Source organism: Hibiscus syriacus, unplaced genomic scaffold (assembly GCF_006381635.1).
Source record: "Hibiscus syriacus cultivar Baekdansim isolate YM2019G1 unplaced genomic scaffold, ASM638163v2 tig00113725_pilon, whole genome shotgun sequence".
Classification (NCBI taxonomy): domain Eukaryota; kingdom Viridiplantae; phylum Streptophyta; class Magnoliopsida; order Malvales; family Malvaceae; genus Hibiscus; species Hibiscus syriacus.
In genome coordinates, this window is record NW_024063471.1 from 16,104,823 (window position 1) to 16,125,125 (window position 20,303).

At 32.5% G+C, this 20,303-nt stretch overlaps 1 pseudogene; it reads right to left on the minus strand.

Annotated features, from left to right (window-relative positions):
- LOC120187703 overlaps positions 1-15,856 on the minus strand; it is a 33,214-nt pseudogene extending 17,358 nt beyond the window's left edge.
- Between the last annotated feature and the right edge of the window lie 4,447 nt (positions 15,857-20,303).

Genomic DNA, 20,303 nt, shown 5'->3' on the forward strand with positions numbered 1-20,303 from the left:
TGTATCCATACACCTATGACTGCTCAAACACCGAATGCAAAAAGGGTACCAATACCCCTATAAGTGTATCCATACACTGACTGCAACGGCTAGTTTAATTTGAATTTAATGAAGGTGTACCGATACCCTATGAAGGGATACCGATACACCTTGTTATGGGCAGCCTATTTTTGCAAAATAAATTATCCCTAAACGGCTCCAAAACATCCCCAACGGCTAGATACGACTTCAAATACATTCCAAGCTATAAATACAAGATGAGGACACTTGAAGAAAATAGAGAAAAACCATCCAAGCAATCAAACACAAGAGAAGAGTTTTTCATTCTTATTTCATCTTTCTCTTGTAAATATTTATGTTCTTATGAGCTTAATTCTTGTAAACGCCTACCTTAGAGAGGTTTTCTTGTTTACATTTCCTTTCATTGTAAAGGGGTTTTGGTTATAGATTAGCCTACTAAAAGCTAGGGTTAAGGTTCTAGTTTAGCCCGTGAAAAACTAGGGAGCTGCAAATGTTATCTCTTTGTCCTTGAAAAAGAAATAACAAATTAGTGAATTTGTTGGAAAATCCTTGGTGAGGAGCTAAGGTAGTGGATGTATACTTGGTTGAGAAGTCAAACCACTATAAATCGCTATGCAATTCTTTATCTTTCAATCTTCTTACTCCCTAAACACAAAAACCGATCCCAACGCTCTTTGCAAACCATTCTAATTGTCGATTCGAGATTTCGCAAATCCAAACAATTGGTATCAGATCTTAACTTGTTAGAAGGCTTAACATCCTTGAGACAATCCTCAAAGAAGCTCTACCGATTCCCGATGCAATTGAAAAAATATGGCTTCAACCTCTGGTGCTTTCTACATTAAAGATTCACCTATTATTGATTCACAATCGGTCAACAAGCCACCCTTTTTCAATGGAGAAAATTATTCTCATTAGAAGAATAAGATTATGTTCTTTATTCGAGCTTACGATCTAGGTGCTTGGAAATCAATTATTAATGGTTACTTCACTCTACCCGGTGAATACGACTATTGGAGTAATGAAGAGAAGAAAAAGTTCCAGCTTAATTATAAGGCTATACATATTCTTTTTTGTGCTTTAGGCCCAGACGAATATGGAAGAATATCCTCTTGTTATACTGCCAAGGAGATTTGGGATAAGCTCCAAGTCACTCATGAAAGAATCGACGAAGTGAGGGAATCAAAGAAATGTATTCTCAACCATAGCTACGAGAACTTTAAGATGAAACCTGATGAAGACATCAAAGCTATGACGGATAGATTTTCCGTGATTATCAATGGTCCTAGGGGATTTGGAGAAGTAATCCCTAATGAGAAGCTTGTAAGGAAGATGATCTACTCTCTTCCAAGTTCGTGGCAATCGAAGAAGACTGCTATTATCGAAGCTAAAGAACTAAAGTCTCTCACTCTTGGTGAATTGATTGGTTCTCTTCTCACTCAAGAGATGATGGTAAAAGAAGAGGGAAAAGGTGAAAAAAAAGAAAAACAAGAAGAAGAAGAAGAAGAAGGTAGGCATTGCCTTCAAATCCACCAATGAAAGCTATCAAGATTCAGGTGATGAGGTGGATGAAGACGATGATGAATAAGAAAATGAGATGGCCAAACTCTTAAAAGAGTTAAAGAGATTCATGACTTCCAAGATAGTAAAGCATGATTAACCAAGAAGAAGAGTCCCCTGGTGTGCTTTAATTGTCAAAGAACAGGGCATGTCAAGTATGATTGTCCCCTTCTAAGAAACAAGGGATCATTCAAGAAGAAGGCATATGTGGCAGCTTGGAGTGATGAAGATGACTCCAATGATGATGAAGTAGTCAACCTATGCCTAATGGTCACTCATGAAGAATTCGAGGTATCTTCTAACTCAAATGAATTTAATTCATTTACTTTTGATGAGTTGCAAGATGTTTATAATATGTTGTATTTGGGATTTGATACCATGAATTCCAAATATACGAAATTAATTTCAAAACTTAAAATTTAAAATAAATCGATTTTGAAAATCAAAATGAAATTTTGAAAAATGATTTAGAGCTTTCAAAAATCAAAATATTGTATTAGAAGTTAAGCTTGAAAGCTTAACAAAATATAAAGAATTAATTTCTAAAAACACTTATTATGTTTATAAATGACTAAATGCTCACATTATCATATTCATGGTCACTTGGAACATGCTTGTCCTATAAAGAAAAGAATTTTTTTTTTAAACTTAGACAAGTATGGGTTCCTAAAAGAACAAGGGGCATTGAAACTAACGTTCAAGGATCCAAACCAATTTGGATACCAAAATCAAGCTAAATGCCTCTTATAGGTGTGTGGGAGCAATGGTGATGAAGATGACGAAATCAAGATGCTCTAGCCATACATGAAAAAGGAATGAGTAACCTCTAAGCTTAATTCTTTTGATTTTGATTATTTGGTTGCTCATTTTGGTTTAAGCATGCATGAGTTTTTATTTTAAATAATTATGTATTGTTTCTAATATCATGTATGTTGAAAACAATTGGTATGATGAACATTTTAAAGTTTAAATGATTTTTCATAATTTTTAGTTCATCGTAAGGAATTTTGGTCAAAATTGGTTTTAAATGCAAATGATATCTCTCTAACAATTGATATCAACTTTTTAAATATTTTGATTTTATAAATTTAAAATTTTTGACCTAAATTTAAATATTTATGCATATGATTTAAAAAGTAAATGATATCTCTCTAACAACTGATATCAATTTTTTTTAAATGCATAACATTTTTAGAAAACTTTATGCATATGCACTTAATTTCAACAATTGATATTGCATAAAAAATTTAGACTTGGATATATTGAATTTCATATGCTACTAACATGTTTATTATTCTTTGTTGAAATTCAATTTTGTTTAAGTGTCAAGTTTTTAAAGCTAAATTTTGTTTGGAATTCACTTAATGAGGGGGAGCTTTGTTTTTTCAAATAAATTTTAATTGTCAAATTTATCACTTACACTCCAATGTTATTTTAGAACTTCAAAGATTGAATTATTTTTTATATAACAAAAAGGGGGAGAAGTTTGGTTTGAAAAATTCAATTTCTTAATGAAAAAGGGGGAGCTTAACATTTTCATATATTTTCCAACAATTGATAACAATTAGTATCTTTTTAACAATTAGTATCTTTTTATTAAACATTTTATTAAGGGGGAGTTTTGCCAAAAATAATTTTTCAAATTTTTTGTTATATCAAAAGGGGGGAGATTGTTGAACTAAGTTTTGATATAACAATTATGGAAAAATGTTTTTGGACTTGAATTGAATTTATTCAAAGTTTTCAAAATGTTTCAAAAATAATTCAAAGTCCATTAAATTTGAATTTAAGCAAAAATACAAATGTGTATCGATACCCCTATGAGTGTATCCATACACTGGTGTACCAATACCCCATGCAGGTGTATCCATACACCTATAACTTCTCAAACACTGAACGCAAAAAGGGTACCGATACCCTTATGAGTGTATCCATACACTGGTGTACCAATACCCCCTGTAGTGTATCCATACACTGGCTGCAACGGCTAGTAAGAACTAGTTTAATTTGAGTTTAATGAAGGTGTAACGATACCCTATGAAGGGGTACCGATACCCTCTGTTATGGGTAGCCTATTTTTTTAGAAAAATCATCCCCAAACGACTCCAAAACATCCTCAACGGCTATATACGACTTCAAACACATTGCAAGCTATAAATACAAGATGAGGACACTTAAAGAAAACATATAACAACTATCCAAGCAATCAAACACAAGAGAATAGTTTTTCATTCTTATTTCATGTTTCTCTTGTAAATATTTCTGTTCTTGTGAGCTTAATTCTTATAAACACCTACCTTAGAGAGGTTTTCTTGTTTACATTTCCTTTCATTGTAAAGGGGTTTTGGTTCTAGCTTAGCCTACTAAAAGCTAGGGATAAGGTTCTAGTTTAGCCCGTGAAAAACTAGGGAGTTGTAAAGGTTATCTCTTTGTCCTTGAAAAATAAAGACCAAATTAGTGAATTTGTTGGAAAATCTTTGGTGAGGAGTTAAGGTAGTGGATGTAGACTTGGTTGAGAAGTCGAACCACTATAAATCGCTGTACAATTCTTTATCTTTCAATCTCCTTACTCCCTAACCACAAAAATGATCCCAACCCTCTTTGCAAACCATTCTCGTTGTTGATCTGTGCTTTCGCAAATCCCAACAAATCTCGATCGGTCATCGCTGCTACATTGTTGCTCAACACTGTTGTACACTCCTGGGTGAATGACTTTGGTGGAAATGGTGATGGTAGGAGAGAAAAATATAAGGCATATAGGGTTTTTGATGATGAGAAAAATGTGTAGAAAATATTATATTTATAGTCCATCAAAGTCAAACTTTCCACCAATAGAAAAATCCCTTTTTGTCTGAAAAGTACTTTTTAAATTCAAATTCCTACGTTTTATCCCGTAACTTTATCAACTCCTAAAATTTATCCAACCGCCTTGTGACACAATAGTTACTGTAAAATCATCTCAGCAATCCAGTCCAACATCAATGTACATCAACGACTACAACATTAACAATGCCACAAAATTAGTATATCAATTTGCAGCAAAAACATTAAAATTAGCTTAAGTATCAATAATTCACTCCCAATATGCAAATGATGTAAAATATACTAAAATAAACCTAAATATGATTCTAAAAATGCTAAATTACAAGCTTAACCTATGTAAAAAGGCTCTAAATAATAACTGTTTTGGAAAGTTATCAGTTCCCTCAAAGGAAATGTAAGATCTATCGACAATTTGAAGCATGACTGTGGTCGGTTTAGGATATCCAATGTCGAGCCATATGAACATAGATTTCAAAATAATATTGATGTATCCCCCTAAATCACAAAGTACTTTGCCCACATAACGATTTTCAATCGCACAATATGATGAAGCTGCCCTGGTCTTTTAGTTTCGAGGGAAACTGATTATTCAACATTGTCATGCAACCTTCAGTCAAGGTTACCCTCTAAGATTCAATCAGTCTAGTTCACTTGGAAGAAATTTCCTTGAGGAACTTGATATAATTGAGCATCTGATCAATTGCCTCCACTAACGAGAAGTTGATGTGTACTTGCTTCAATATGTCAAGAAAATTAATATACTGATGTTCTTGCTTCTACTTCCTGATTTTTTGTAGAAAAGGTGGGGGTAATCAATTTTCAAAGCTCAATTTTTTGCGCTCCTTGGAAAAATAAATGGGTAGGTTGTGGTTGTAACATCTATAGGTTCAATATTCTATGCTACCATGGCATCATCTATCTTTTCTTCCTTAGTTGTCGACTCTACCTGTTCAAAAATTTCCTCATATTTTTCTAGAATGTCAATTACAACTTTATCTACCTTAGGGGTAGGCCCTCTGTGCACTGTTTTACCGTTTCTCAAGGCAATCATTTTACACTGCTCATAACCGTGTTTCTTGCTACCTCTGTATCACTAGGTAGATTCCCTGACTACCTTGTGCTAAAAACTTAGGCAAATTTCCCCACTTGTTTTCTAACACCTTGAATGGTGCTCCTTGGTTTTGATATGCATTTCAGTAAGGTTCATAAAAGAGTCAGTCTTATTGATAAATTCAATAGTTGCACCCATAAATGAATCAGTTTTATGCATGAAAGCTTCTAAAGTAGCCTCTAAAGAAAAGTTTGAGAAATTTTGTTGTAGAGGCATTTTTTCTATTACATTGGGCGCAACACATTCTTCTAGAAAACTGGAAGTTCACCTATGGCATTTTGGCGTGCTTGATTGCCACGACATTTTGATTGGTACACGAAAATTTTAGAGATTGGCTCCATGAAATGATTATGAAATAAAAAGCTGGGACTCGACACAAATTATTTTTAGGTGCAATTGGAACACTAAAAATCGGGTAATTTTAATAAAATATTTTATTTTATCAAAATATTAAATTTGGTTCTACAAAACTAAAAATCAGGTTCTGGATCGGTTACACGTAGAGAAAGATTAACACTCCCACATCACCCAGAAAATTAGTACCTAATCAATTACCCTACAATTAAAAATTGAAAATTTTGAATTTTGAATTTGAGGTTTTAATTAATTTAAAATCATTATGGGTGCACAAGGATGTTCCTTTATTGAGATCAATAACATCCACCTTTAAGCATTTATGAGAAAGTTCAATTATTGATCACAATAAACAAACATTTACTTATAGATTAAGAAATCATGATATGGGGTTTTAAAAAGGATGTTGATTTACTTTGAGAATTACCAGTGGTAACCCCCTTAACATAAAGCGGAGGATACATTATTAATTCCTTGATAAATGAACATTTCCTTGTTATTTTAAAATCAAGGTGCAATTAGACAACCTTTTAAAGACCTAATTATGCTAGGTGGGTTAATTAAGGCTTTCCTAACTTAAGTGTCAAATTATGAAAATTAAAGATCTTAGAGGACTAAACCTAAAAAATCTCTAATATTAATCCTAATTTATTTTAACAAATTATTGAATCAAATAATAGATTCGAACAATTGAGCATCTTAATGTGAAAGACAAACCATATTATTCCCTAAATTAAAGGACTAAGGTGAAACTAAACCTAAAGTGACGACTCTAATTAATAACCTAATTAATTATGTCAAATGAATATCTAATTAAAAGATCAAGGATTATATTGCGAAGAATCTAAAGTTGAGGCTCTAATTATTAACCTAATTAATTCCTATCAATTATGGAATCGAATAATCGAAATGAACCCTCGGGCATCTTAATGCGAGAACTAAATCGAATTATTCCCCAAATTGAAAGATTAAGTGTGATAAGTCTAAATCTAGGGTTTAAATATAAAATCTAACGCTCTAATTATGAAGAAAATTAAAGAAGAACCTAAATCTAAAAGATTTATCCTAAAATCTACCAAATTAAAAAAAACTTAAAATAAAATAAATTAGCAATTAAAACTAAAATTAAAGATATCAACATGTAAAAATAATAAGTTAACGATGCAAATTTAGTGAAAACTAATTAATAATTTACAAATTTCAAATGAATTTATTAGGCTAAATTTATATTATGGTTAATAAAATAAATAATCTAGGGACGAAATTAAAATCAATAACATAATTTAGGGATGGAATTTAAATTAGTCGTACAAATCAGCATAGTAACTAAATAAAAATAAATAAAAATAAACATTCGAATTAAAATAAATCAGAAATGACGTAGTGACTAAAGTGTAGAAACACGTTAAAGTTATGGGATCTAAAGCAGAATTATACGTTTTATGAAACTAATATATACTAACAATTAAAAAATGCAAACTTTTGAGATCAGGATATTATGATTAAAACAAAAGCAAAAAGGGCAATACAGGTGACTAGAATGTAAACTCGCGCTAAAAGTAGAGTGACTAAAGAGTTATTAACCCTAAGTATTCTAATATAAACATCTAATTAAGACTAATTTTAACCCTAACATAAATTAAACCCCTCTCAGCCGTTTGTATGCTTATTCTCTCAAACCCCTCTACTCTTCATCTAGACCGGTGCCTCCCCAAAGATCCAAAGCCAATGCCACAGGCCACCGTGCATCAGTGGCCCTATTTCAATAGACCGTTGCTTACCCTGGCAGTCGAAAGTCCTAAACCGAACCAAACCCGAAACGCTCTTCTCCCCCTCTAATCCCCTTCGAATGAGAGCCATGGAAAAGCTTCACCGCCGCTCAAACCGTCGTATATCCGCTCTTTTGGAACTTCGGCCCCACCAAAGGTGGCCGGTTAAACCTAAATTAAATCTAGAACAACCTAAACTCAATACCTCCCTCTCTTAAACTTAGAACCGTGACTCACAATCCCAAAACGACAACCCTTAAATTTCCAAAAGCTTAACCTTTTCCCCTCTCCTCCGACGAGATCCCAGATGGCCTTAACTCCGGTGATGGCTTGGAAAACAAAGGTAAACGGCTTTCCTTATCTCTCTTTTTCTGTTTCTGTATTGAATAAAAGCTTTGGGTCGCTGAAAATTTTTAGAAATCAAATACCTTAAAAAAGGTTTTATGTATTGGTTTCTCTGAAAAAAATGAAAAGAGCCCCTTACAACTGTTCTTTTTGGGTCTTTATAACCAATATTACGTAGGTAAAAAATCTTAAAAAATCTTAAAAAATCCTCTAATTTTATGTTTTTTTTTTTATTCCCTTGCATGGAAAGTTGATCATATTTTGGGAGGCTCGATCGAATATTTTGTTGAAGAGGCACATTCTGTTGGAGGGTTGTTAAAGCGTAAGTTAGCAGCTGAAGGGTGACGTGGGGCAGGGCATCAATCTCCTGCTGATATGGTTTCACTAGAGGCTATCGAGATCACTATCGTGACCATTAACGTGGATGGTGGAGGGCAAAATTTGGGAGAGGGAGCGGAAGCAAAGGAGCTTGGGAACTAGGGTTTAATTTCTCACAAACGTTGTGCTCAAGATTGAGTCGGGTTACTGGGTTAATTGGTTCATGTAGAAATGGATTTGGATATCTTAATTTGGGTGTGTGAATTTGGGTTAAATGTAATGGACTTTGAAAATGTTTTCTTGTTGTATTTTCAATGTGAATGAGCATGGAATGTGCAAAATTGGGTCTGAAGGGTTTAATTTGTAAAATGGACCTTTTAATATATATATATTGATATTTGGATGAAAGTTCATAATTTAATTTGGGATTTAAATTCCCATAAATGAACTTATGGTCTTTAAAGCTTGCAACTCATCAAACGTTCAAAGCTCCAATTGTCCAAAAGCAACAAATGTATGCATTAACTTCCATTCCTCGTTTGTTGCCACTAGAGTTAGCCATTACGCAATTTTCAAGTTGGCCCTCGTTCTCTTTTCATCTGATATAAATTATTTGGACAAAATTAGGGTATAATAGCTACGCCTCTTTGCTTGTTGTTGTGAGACAATAACGAAACAAAAACAAAAGATAGCCTAATTTTGTTTGATCTCATTATAACTTTATTTTCCCAACACCGACTTCCTTCTTGAATCTTCTATTGATTCATTCTTCCACCTTTTAAATTGAACGATCTGTTCCTTTGCATCTGAAAACTCACTTAACTTGTCTCAAATGTTACATACGTTGATCTTTTCAGCCGATTAATTAGCTTCTCTGGTCTAGAAATCTTCTCACCTGGTTTTGCCCGCAACCTCATTAATGTTGCTAATACAACAACACAAATAGCATTTATTAGCAAGTCTAGGATATATTTATGTCATTTATTTACTCAGTTTTTTTTTTTAATTTTACATTTTTTTAATTTTTATTAAATGAGAAACGTTGTAAATCACTTTCTCATATTTCAAATATCATATGAAAACATCATGTTTGAATGTCTTATAGTTGGCTCGAAGGACTTATCACCCTACTCGAAATACTTATAGATGATGCGAATGATTTAAACATCATGCTTGAAAGACTTACTGATGGCCTAAAGGACTTACTCGTCTTGGAAATAGTCTACTAAGTAAGAAACTTTGAAAATTGCTTTCTGTTTTTTTTCAAAAATATCATATGCAAACATCATGTCCGAAGGTCTTATAGATTGCCCAAAGGGCTTATCATCCTGCTCGAAAGACTAACAGATGACCCAAAGGATTTAATCATCATGCTCGAAAGACTTACTGATGACTTGAAGGATTTAATTATTAAGAAACATTTGAAAATCAAATTTGACTTCTTTAAAAATTCATTTGAAGACATCATTTCGATCAGGTAATTAACAAGAAACCTTTTAAAATCAAACTTGGCCTCTTTAAAAAATCATTTGAAAACATCGTATTAGGCGGGTAATCATCAAGAAACCTTTGAAAATCAAACTTAGCTTCTTAAAAAAATCATTTGAATCGTATTAGGTAGGTAATCATCAAGAAACCTTTGAAAATCAAACTTGACTTCTTTAAAAAATTCATTTGAAAACATCATATCAGTCAGGTAGCATGTCCCACTTCAAAGTAATGATGATTATGTGGATTGGGCTCCTCAATTCTTGAGGTTCTGTCAATCTAAATATAATTCCCTCTATTTGAGACTAGAATTATGGTTTGCTCTTCTCTATTTTCTTTCTTTGGAATATTTGTAAGAATATGCATATATGTATGAAAATATGAATATAATTAAATACATCTAAATATAATGCATGACTTTCTCATATGAAAAAAATATTAATTATTAATCTTTCTCTTGCCTAAAAAATTAAAGAGCTTAATCTTCCTTCACTTGACCACTCTTGAATAGACCATGCCTCGATATCAGCATGGAAACTTAATAACTTAGGCTTGTATCTTCTAGAGGGCAATTTGATCATATTATGCAATCATGTCTTTTATATCTTCTATCTTTTGGTTTCTTCATTAAAATCTTAGAAGAAGTGTTTTCTCTCTTGAATTCTTGTTACGGTCAAATGTATGGGTGGACGCCCTATTTATCCCCGACTCAATTCTCAATCAAAATTGTTTCATTAGAGCCTTTCTACCGATTGAAGCATGAATGATTTTAATTTTCCAAGATAAGCTCTTCTTGTCTTCATATTTTCCCCCTGCCATCTCAAGCGATAAAGATCATCTTCAATGTCTTCTTAAATTGAATCTTGTTATCTTAACATGAATTGGGTCTTTAGTAATGCCCCAATATGAGTGCCAAAAAATTTCAAATTTGAATGTCTCATTTTCGTTCCATTTATCAACAATTAATACTCTCAACTTGGGTAAACAAAAGTTTCACCAAATGTTTTTCTTCTTTCCTTTTATGATCTAATAGTTTAAGGATTTCCCTCTTATGAGGTATCATAACTAGACAGAGACTCAAGAAGTGATCAATTCTTCTATAATAAATGTCTTGAATCATTGCTATAAGCTGAGATACTAGAATATATCATGCCCCATCTTATTAAGCGGTAGTCTACTTCCTGATCGAATGTTGATGTCGATAAAGACACCAAGAAGTGTGAGAAATTTTATCTTCAAATCTCCTGATTGTTTAACATTATTGATATGGAATTAGAGAATGTTTTATTCACTTATTTTCCTTGCTTTGGTTTTACTGTCTCTCTTCTTCATTTAAGACAGAATGATCCTCATCAACTTCAAGGACCACATTCATTTCTCGAGATTATCCTGTTTCAAATTTTTTTCTCCTTTCTTCGTTTTCTAGAATTAATAAGAAATTAAAGAATTATATAAAACAAAATGATGCCCCCTTTTTCAGGCTCACAATTGAAACAAATCAACAATTTAGTGAATATTGAGTAAATAAAAAATTTATTTTTAGAAATTATAACCCTTTGACAAGTGTCAAGATCAAAGGGTTAATTTTTGGTTGGCTTCTTATTTCTATGGTTTAAATCATCACGGCATCGTTTTTTTCTCAATGTTTTCAAGCATCATGACATGGCCATCTATCTCGACTTAGTATTCCAATCGAATGCGAACAAAATGAAGCAATCAGCATATTCAATTGGTAAACCTTTTAGAACACATCCATTTTGGTTCTCTGAAATCTTTCATTTGTTCAAGCTTTATCGAATTCTTTAGTAAAGACATTGAAGAAATATCAGTCTAAAAACAAAAAATTCCTGAGTGCTTGTGTGAAGTTTATTATAAAAAGTGTTTCTCAGCTCCCTTAGTCCATTTTCATCGATAATCCTTATTGACTCAAACACTAGGCATTATTGCCTTTGTTCCTTGAAATTTATCAACTTTAAATTCATTTGCCTTTATTTTGGCATAGTGAAGGATTCATCTCATCACAAAGTCTTTGACTTGATAACCATAGTGGAGCAAACATTGAATTACCAGGTATCCGATCAATGTCATGGTTTGAATGTTATCTATACATAAAGCCAAGGCTTTTGTATTACCGCTATAAACAATTTCTTTAGCGGAATAGCTCAGCCTTATGACATTTATCTTATGAAGACACTTCATTAACTTTATGGGTATATGAATTGGATTTCTTAAGCTTATCAAGAAGAACCTGTTATAGTCTGGGTGTCGTTGAAAGTTATAAACTATCATCTTTAGAGTTTAATGCCCAAGGAACTGACCTGAACTAAATTCATTTACTTCATTATCATATTTTTCATGAAGATTATGATCATCATTAAACGTCCTCAACAAAAGTGTGGTCTAATCAGTTTCGTAACTTCATACTTGAGAATTACTTTATTTTGTCATCCCCCAAACATACCTTAATTCATTGTCTTTGTATTCTTGGTCATGTAAGGGGAAGGTATAATCCTGCAAGAAAATGGTGTGATATTCGAGTGTAAACTCTAAATCATGATTAAGGTTATCATTTTATAAGGGTTAATTCTTGCCACTTTTCAATGGCTATAAGAATAGTTTATTGTATTCATTAAACTTCAAAAAGAAATTTTTTTCATTTCTCATAGTCTAAACATGAGTAGTGTTTGTTCAATTAGAACTTTAAAAGCATCCAAAAATAAAGAAAGACAGAAAAACAAATTCAAACAAAACATGAATTCAATTAATCTTCACAGAGGGTAAACAATAGCCTGATATGTTGATTCCAGAATGTCCTCTATTTTCCATCTGATGTTAATGCACTTGGTTCAATCAAATGCTACATTTTGTGTATTGATGTCATATTTGGGTTAGTCATCCACTGCTTCACCAAATCTTGAGTTAGTTCCCTATTGCTAACAAGCGTTTCTATCTATTTCATCAATGGCCCACAATTCCCTGTAGAATGCCCAGGTGCTTCCATGTGGAAATCATAAACACTATTTTCATCGTAACAATGAGTAGAAGGGTTTGAAATCACCTTCATTGGCCTGAGAGTAAGGTGTTGCGCTTTAATCAAATAGGGAAACAAATCTGAGATGGGTGTGTGTAAGAGATCTAAAGCCTTTCTTACTCGAGGAATCTTCTTTAGCTAATTTGAGTGATTAATTGTCTCCTTTCTTTTACGATTATAATGATTTTGAAAATGACATTCATTCACCTCATCATCTTTTAATTTTCGGTCGGTTGGAGTTTTGGAAGACACCTTCATGTTTCCTTTGGTAATCGCACCCTCTATTAACTCCCCATTTTTCACAAGACCCTTGAAGGCATTTGTTGCATTTACAAGAATTAACACAAAGAAAGGATATGAGAGGGTGCTATGAAACATGTATGACATTTCTTCCTTCGACATAGGAGTTTGAACTTGAGCTACCATGCCTCACCATCTCAATGCATACTCTTTAAAGCTTTCATTAGGTTTTATTCTCATTCTCTAGATATTTTGACGACTCAGAGCCAAGCCATTGACATATCGATATTGTTCTAGAAAATCATTGGCTAAATCGACCCATGAACTGAATTGTTCTTTGCTCAATCGATTATACAATACTACAGCGAGTCCAGTAAGGCTGTCATGAAAGTAATGGATCAACAAATTTTCGTCATTCAAGTATCCCTCTACCTTTGTATTATCCCTCCATCTTTCTAAAAACATATTTTAATGGATCAGAAGACAACTGTTACCATCATATTTTTCAAAATTGGACAGCCTAAACTCTTGTGGGATAACCAAGTCAAGAACTAACCTGAGTTCTCCCACATATAGATTATTGTGGGAAACATAACACCTTTCATCACTTTATCAAATTCCCCTAACTGCTTAAATTTATCTCTGATTTGCTCAAGATTAGTGATATTTTTCCCTTAATTCAAATAATATACCTCAGGGAAGGTTGCCAACCTTGACACGCCAATCTGGTAACACCGATATCCCTCAGCATGCATTTTATCTTTGTCAACAACTCTTGTAGGCAAAAAATATTGCCATTTGACTCAATAATTCTTTTTCAGAATTTAATGCTTAATTCCTCATAATTTGTTGCAATGTGGTTAACTGATATTGAAACCGATCTCGTAAATCACTTTGGGACTGCTCTATTACTTTCAACCTCTTATCCATAATGACGAACTTGGTGTTACTTTCACGTAATCCTCCATGAATTATTTTTATATTTTTATAATGAATGCATGTAACAAATATAAATAAATAAATACAATGAATGTATGCAAAAAAATGTCTCTCCAAAGTGACAATCTTAAACGATTTTCATTGAACACCAAGTTTTAGTAAATAAAATTGCCAAACTTTACATATAATAAAAAGCTTTAACTCCTAGCTTCTCTATCTCATTCTGGAGCCAAGTTAACATCCAATCATGATCTAGTGTTGAGTAGTCAATATGCTTCAAATCTCTTACAAATCTAACTAAGTTAAACAACTTGTGAGCCACATCACTTGCTTGAATAATAATCTTTTTCATTACATTTTCTTTTTCCTATTGCTTATGTTTCAAATTTTAAAGTTGTATACAATATTGATAACTTTCCCCTGTAAGAGACTCAATGTAGTTATGAAGTTATCATCTAAGATTTTTATAATCATGTATAAACTCTGTTAATGTCTTATTCTTGGCTCTAATGCCTACTAATTTAGCGTCTTTCTCACGATTGTGGCTTTGAAATGAAGCTTTTGTGTCAACAATGATTGTTCTCAACATTTCATTCTTTGCTTGACATATCCCTAAATTGTTTAAGGTTATGTTGTGTTTTCCTTATGTAATATGTAGACAACGAAATAACTTCTTAGCTCAACCTTCATTCACTTTGCAATTCTTTTTCCATTGTTTAGCTTCATTCTTCAATTTAGAGACTCCTTTTGCCCATTCCTCTAGAGTATCACCTAAACTAATATTTTGAAAATCTTGATTGATTCTTTGAAAACCATCTTGCATGACTTTCATTTCTCTATTCAGATTATCCTTTTTCATTTTACAACTAGCATATTTGTGATTCATCTTGGGTGCCCCCACTAATGTTTTTATCCTTGAACACTCTTAACTCCACCTCAACTAGGCCTTCATATATCGATCTAGGTTGACCTTCTATGTAAAACTCTAAAACCCCATGCTCTAAAAGCACTGAATTCAATGTTTAAAGGCAAAGTGGTTCTTCATATAGTGTTCTTGAGCTTTTGCGTGATATTCACAATTAGCATTGATATCATACCACTCTAGATATATAGTGGCCAAGGCTTTACATATTGTGGGTTCACTTTCTTTGCTTCCAAAAACTTACTGTACAAGTCTCCATATAATATAGGAATAAGATAAAAATAAAGACTATAACCTCCTAGCTTTTGGTCATCATTTAGGCGTGACACGGTTGAGTGAGGACATACTTTTGGAGCCAGCTTCGAACACTGAGTTGCTATGGTTGGGTTCTTGTTATCCTTCGTTTTCATATTCTCATGCACTCGAATAACTACTGAACTTTTGGGGAACATGAAAATACCTTGCTTGAAACTCAACAACCCTATATGGATAAGATCTCTGACTTTGTTTATTAATGCACTATAATTTTCTGTAGTGTGTCCTGAGCATCCTATGTGATAAGTACATTTGACATTAACATTATATCCCTTAGGATACAGGGGTTCTTTCAGCTTGGACTGAATTAGGGTCGTAAGGTTCCTCTCTACCAACATAAGCAATAGATTCTCAAATACTAGCAAGTCTTGATCACATGACTCATCTTCATCTCTTTGAACTTTTATAGTTGTAACCACTTCCTTGGTATCTACAGATAACTTGTTGATGTGAAAGATGACGGTGCATGATTCTTCGTGTTTGCTAGGATCACCTTGCTTTACAATATTCTCTTTTGTATCTGACATTACAAGATTATTCTCATCGAGCTCTTTCCCTTCTTGTGTAGAAATCTTTTTTCCTTTGGCCAATGCAACTATTTTATCCATCATACTGGCCATTTGCTTTCTCGTATATTTTGTGTCTCTTGGTACTCTTTTTCGGACACACGATCTTTGGTCACATGGCTTTTTAGTCTTCTCGGTGCGTCTTGACAATGTCACCTCCTAGATGCATCATGGTTTACTAGATCATGAACTCCTTATACATTGTGAAAACCTTTTAATTGGTGACCACTCAGAATCAACACCTTTTATGTATATCATGTCCATATGATGTAAGGAAAAGGAAAGCAGAAAGTAAACAAGTTAGGACATATAGAACAATAAAACAAGTAATGTGTAAAGGTAAATGCAAATGTGAAGATGTAAATGCGGGATACAAATGTAAAAGATATTGATATGTCATGTTTATGTAATGATAACGAAAATGCAAGGCTAAAGACAAACAAAAAATCAAGTTAGTAAAACTAAAACAGTTACAAGAAAGCAATAAGATTTAATTAATAAATTGTAAGTAAGATAAATGAGAAACACAAATAAATTTAAAGTCCTAACCTCATGCGTTCTAATTCTCTTAGGGTGTCCACATGGCTCTAGTGGGGGTAGGCTTGCTAAATTCTTTATATGAAGTTCGGTTCTAAAAAGGTTCCCAAATTGTCCTTACAACCTGCTAAGGTTAATAAAGACTTCAATTCTGGCCCATTACAGACTTTACGAATTGAATTCAGTTTTGTATCACACCACTAAATGTATGTCACATAAGACAATATCCGGACAAACACTTAGAATGCTTTCGAGAGGTACTTTTCTAGGCCTACACGAGGAAGACCAATGTTCCCCTATGGCGTGACGTTTTCCCCTACTTAGGTGAAACTGGGTGAAGCTTGGGTATAGAGTTATGATATGCAACAATTCTAAATGTATTCAATCAAGTGAAAGAATTAACTAGAGATAATATTTTGTTTGGATTTTAAAAAAAACATAATTATTCGTAAATAAAATAAATTTGAACTTAAAATTTCCACATTCCAAATGTAGGGTATTCGACTCGTAGCTCGACTCTCTATTTGTTTTAGAAAATAAAAGTCCCCAACCGAGTAATCAAGCTATCGCAATCAATCCCTTGAGGGGAAACACCGACTAGTTGTAATGATGGGTTCTTTGAAATGATTATGAAATGAAATGTTGAGAGTCACCATTAATCATTTTAAGATGCAATTAGAACACCGAAAAAGCATATAATTTTAATAAAACATTTTATTTAAAAAAAAAAAAAACAAAAGTTGGTAGTCACCGCATGGCACGTTGATCATGATTTTGGGAAGCTCGATCGAATATTTTGTTGGAGAGGCACAATCTGTTGGAGGTTTGTTAAGGCGTGAGCTGGCAGGTAAAGGGTGACGTGGAGCAGGGCATCAATCTCTTGCTGGTATGGTTTCACTAGAGGCTATCGAGATCACTGTTGTGACCATTCACGTGGATGGTGGAGGGCACCTTTTGGCAGATGTGGCGGCAGCAAAGGAGTTTGGGAACTAGGGTTTAATTTCTTACAAACGTTGGACTCAAGATTGGGTCGGGTTAATAGGTTAATTGGTTCATGTAGAAATGGATTTTTATATCTTAATTTGGGTGTGTGAATTTGTGTTAAATGTAATGGACTTTAAAAATGGGTTCCTGTTGGATTTTCAATGTGAATGGGTATGGAATGTTCAAAATTGTGTCTGACGGGTTTAATTTGTAGAATGGACCTTTTAATATATATATTTTGATATTTGGAATAAAGTTCATAATTTAATTTGGGCTTTAAATTCCCATAAATGAACTTATGGTCTTTAAGGATTGCAACTCATCACACGTTTAAAGCTCCAATTGTCCAAATGCAACAAATGTACGCATTAACTTCCATTCCTAGCTTGGTGCCACTCCAGTTAACCAATACGCGAATATTTTGAAGTTGGCCCTCGACCTCTTTTCATCTGATATTAATTACTTGGACAAAATTAGGGTACAACACTAACATTCTAAATTGATTATAGTTTCTATTGACACTTAGAAAAATCATGATTAGTATAACATAAAATACAATATGTACTGGGTACCTTTACCTTTTGAGTCTCAGTTGGACGTTGTAAATTATTAACCATGTTGGTTAAAGTGGCAATTTGAACGGATAATGCATCATTTGAATCCAACCCTATTGATGTATTTCTTCATCACATTCCTCTTTGTGTCAAAGGAAACTGGTATGATTCTGTCGAAACAAATTTTATTAAAATAAATAAATTTCATTTTTAAATCTGATTTTTAAAAAATCTCGTCTCGAATATTTTGTTGACCTTTTAATAATAAAACATGGTTCGAGGAGTCGCCACCAATATTTAATTAGTGTGTGATTGGGCACCCAAACATATTTTTCATTTTAATAAAAATATTAATTTTAATTAAAACAATAAATTTACTGTTTGTGTTACCAAAATTTGAGTTTGAGAGTCGGTTACACGTGAGGAAGGATTAACACCCCCACAACGCCTTAAATCGGTACCTAGTCAATTAATTAGTTGTCTTTACATTGAAATTTATGAATTTGAGTTTAATTTAATTTAAGATCCCATACAAATAATACTATTTGAATTTTAGGATGAAACATAATAATATTTAATTATTCCCTATCGAGAAGAATCGACCACTCATGCCTCGAGTCTTACTCCAATCGAAATAAAGAAATATTACAATTCTATCCTAAAGTTCATTATTAATTCCAAATTTAAATGCATAAATAACTATAAAATAAAATAAAAATAAAAACATTCTTTGAATTTTAGGAGGAAAAAGGAAATATTTAATTATTTTCTATCGATGAGAAACGACCTCTCATGCCTTAAAGCAATCATTTTTTACTAAAATTAAAATAAATAAATATTACTATTTTGTCCTAAAATTCATTATTAATTCGAGTGTTATTTATTTTTGAAATCATATTAAAACACACATAAAATAAGGCGAAAATTAAATACATATATCAAACAAATATGATTAATCAATCATTTTACCAACCATTAATGAGAATAATGATATTCAATTATTTAAATACATCGAGACGAGATCTTAGATTCTATCTAACAATCTTTTCTCGGTGAATTTAATTAAAATAATATAATCTTTTTCTCAGTCACAAATTTTAAGTGCAATCATTTTTATTTGTTTCACTTGATAGGATACCATTTTATTTTAAGATTATTGAAAGCGACCTCTTATTCTTTAAGACAATCACCTCCTTTAATCTCAAAATAAACTGATATTTCCTTAGTCAAATTATTTCAGCTTGAGTCAAGTAATGCTTATGAGGCTTATGCATATTAATTAAAAGATGTCTTGTACCTAAATTTGTATATCCAAATGAAAGCAACTATATATATGTAATTTATAAACATTGTCAAAAACTAATAATAACTAAATATGATTAAGAAAATATGTAATATCCCAAACATCGGGTCGGTGACCATAGTGAAATGATTTAAAATTTTAGTGGGTTAATTTGAATTAATTAAAAAGTACAAGGATCTAATTTAGAGATTTTGTTCAAGACTTATTAGTAAGAATGGAAGAATGAAGGGGCATTATGGTCTTTTAGAAGGAAATGATTTTATTATTTATTTTATTAGAGATATTTTTTATGGGTTAAATAGTAGAAAAAGGGAAAGAAAGCTGAAAATTTGGTTCTCCTTCTTCTTCTTCTTCTTCTTCCCGTAGTCCACGTACTCCCCATAGCAAAGGTAAGGTTTCTTCAATGTTGGTTTTTCCTTTCGTTTATGGATTGGTTTTGATGCCTTAAGTGATATAGAAGCTTAAGGAAAGTTTAAGAGTCAATAAAACAAAGACATTAGTGATTTATTAAAATGAGTTTTTAAGTGATTTGATAAAATAGAGTCAGTTATTGGAGTTTAAAGGCATATTTGACTTTTCAAAGAAGTAAATAAGATTTTGGGAGCCTTAGGAATGATTAAAAACATGTTTGGAATTTGGGGTATGATTCTTAGTTTTGAGTGTTCTGTGGAGATTTTGGATGTTAAAAGAAGATTTATGGTTGTAAGTTAGTTTAGATAAGTGATAATGAGTTTTATAGTATGGTTGGAGAAAAGAGTAAGTGAATTAGGTGGAATTTATGCAAAATTCGAAGTAAAAGTGGTTAAATTTGAGGAAAAATGATGAACACGATGAAGAGTATCGATACTGATGCAAGTAGTATCGATACTGATGTGGAGGTATCGATACCACGAAGAAGGTATCGATATTGTGATTGGAAAATGAATTCTTGAATGCTAGAATGGTATCGATATCGAAGTGGGTATTGATACCATAGAAGAGAAGTATCGATACCAAAGGAGGGGTATTAGTACTATTCAGTATAAAATGTTAAGTTAGGGTGAATTTTAATAGACTTCAAATTTAATAGTACTTTTAAGTATTATACTTTGGATAAATGTTAACAAGTATACTAAAATTATAT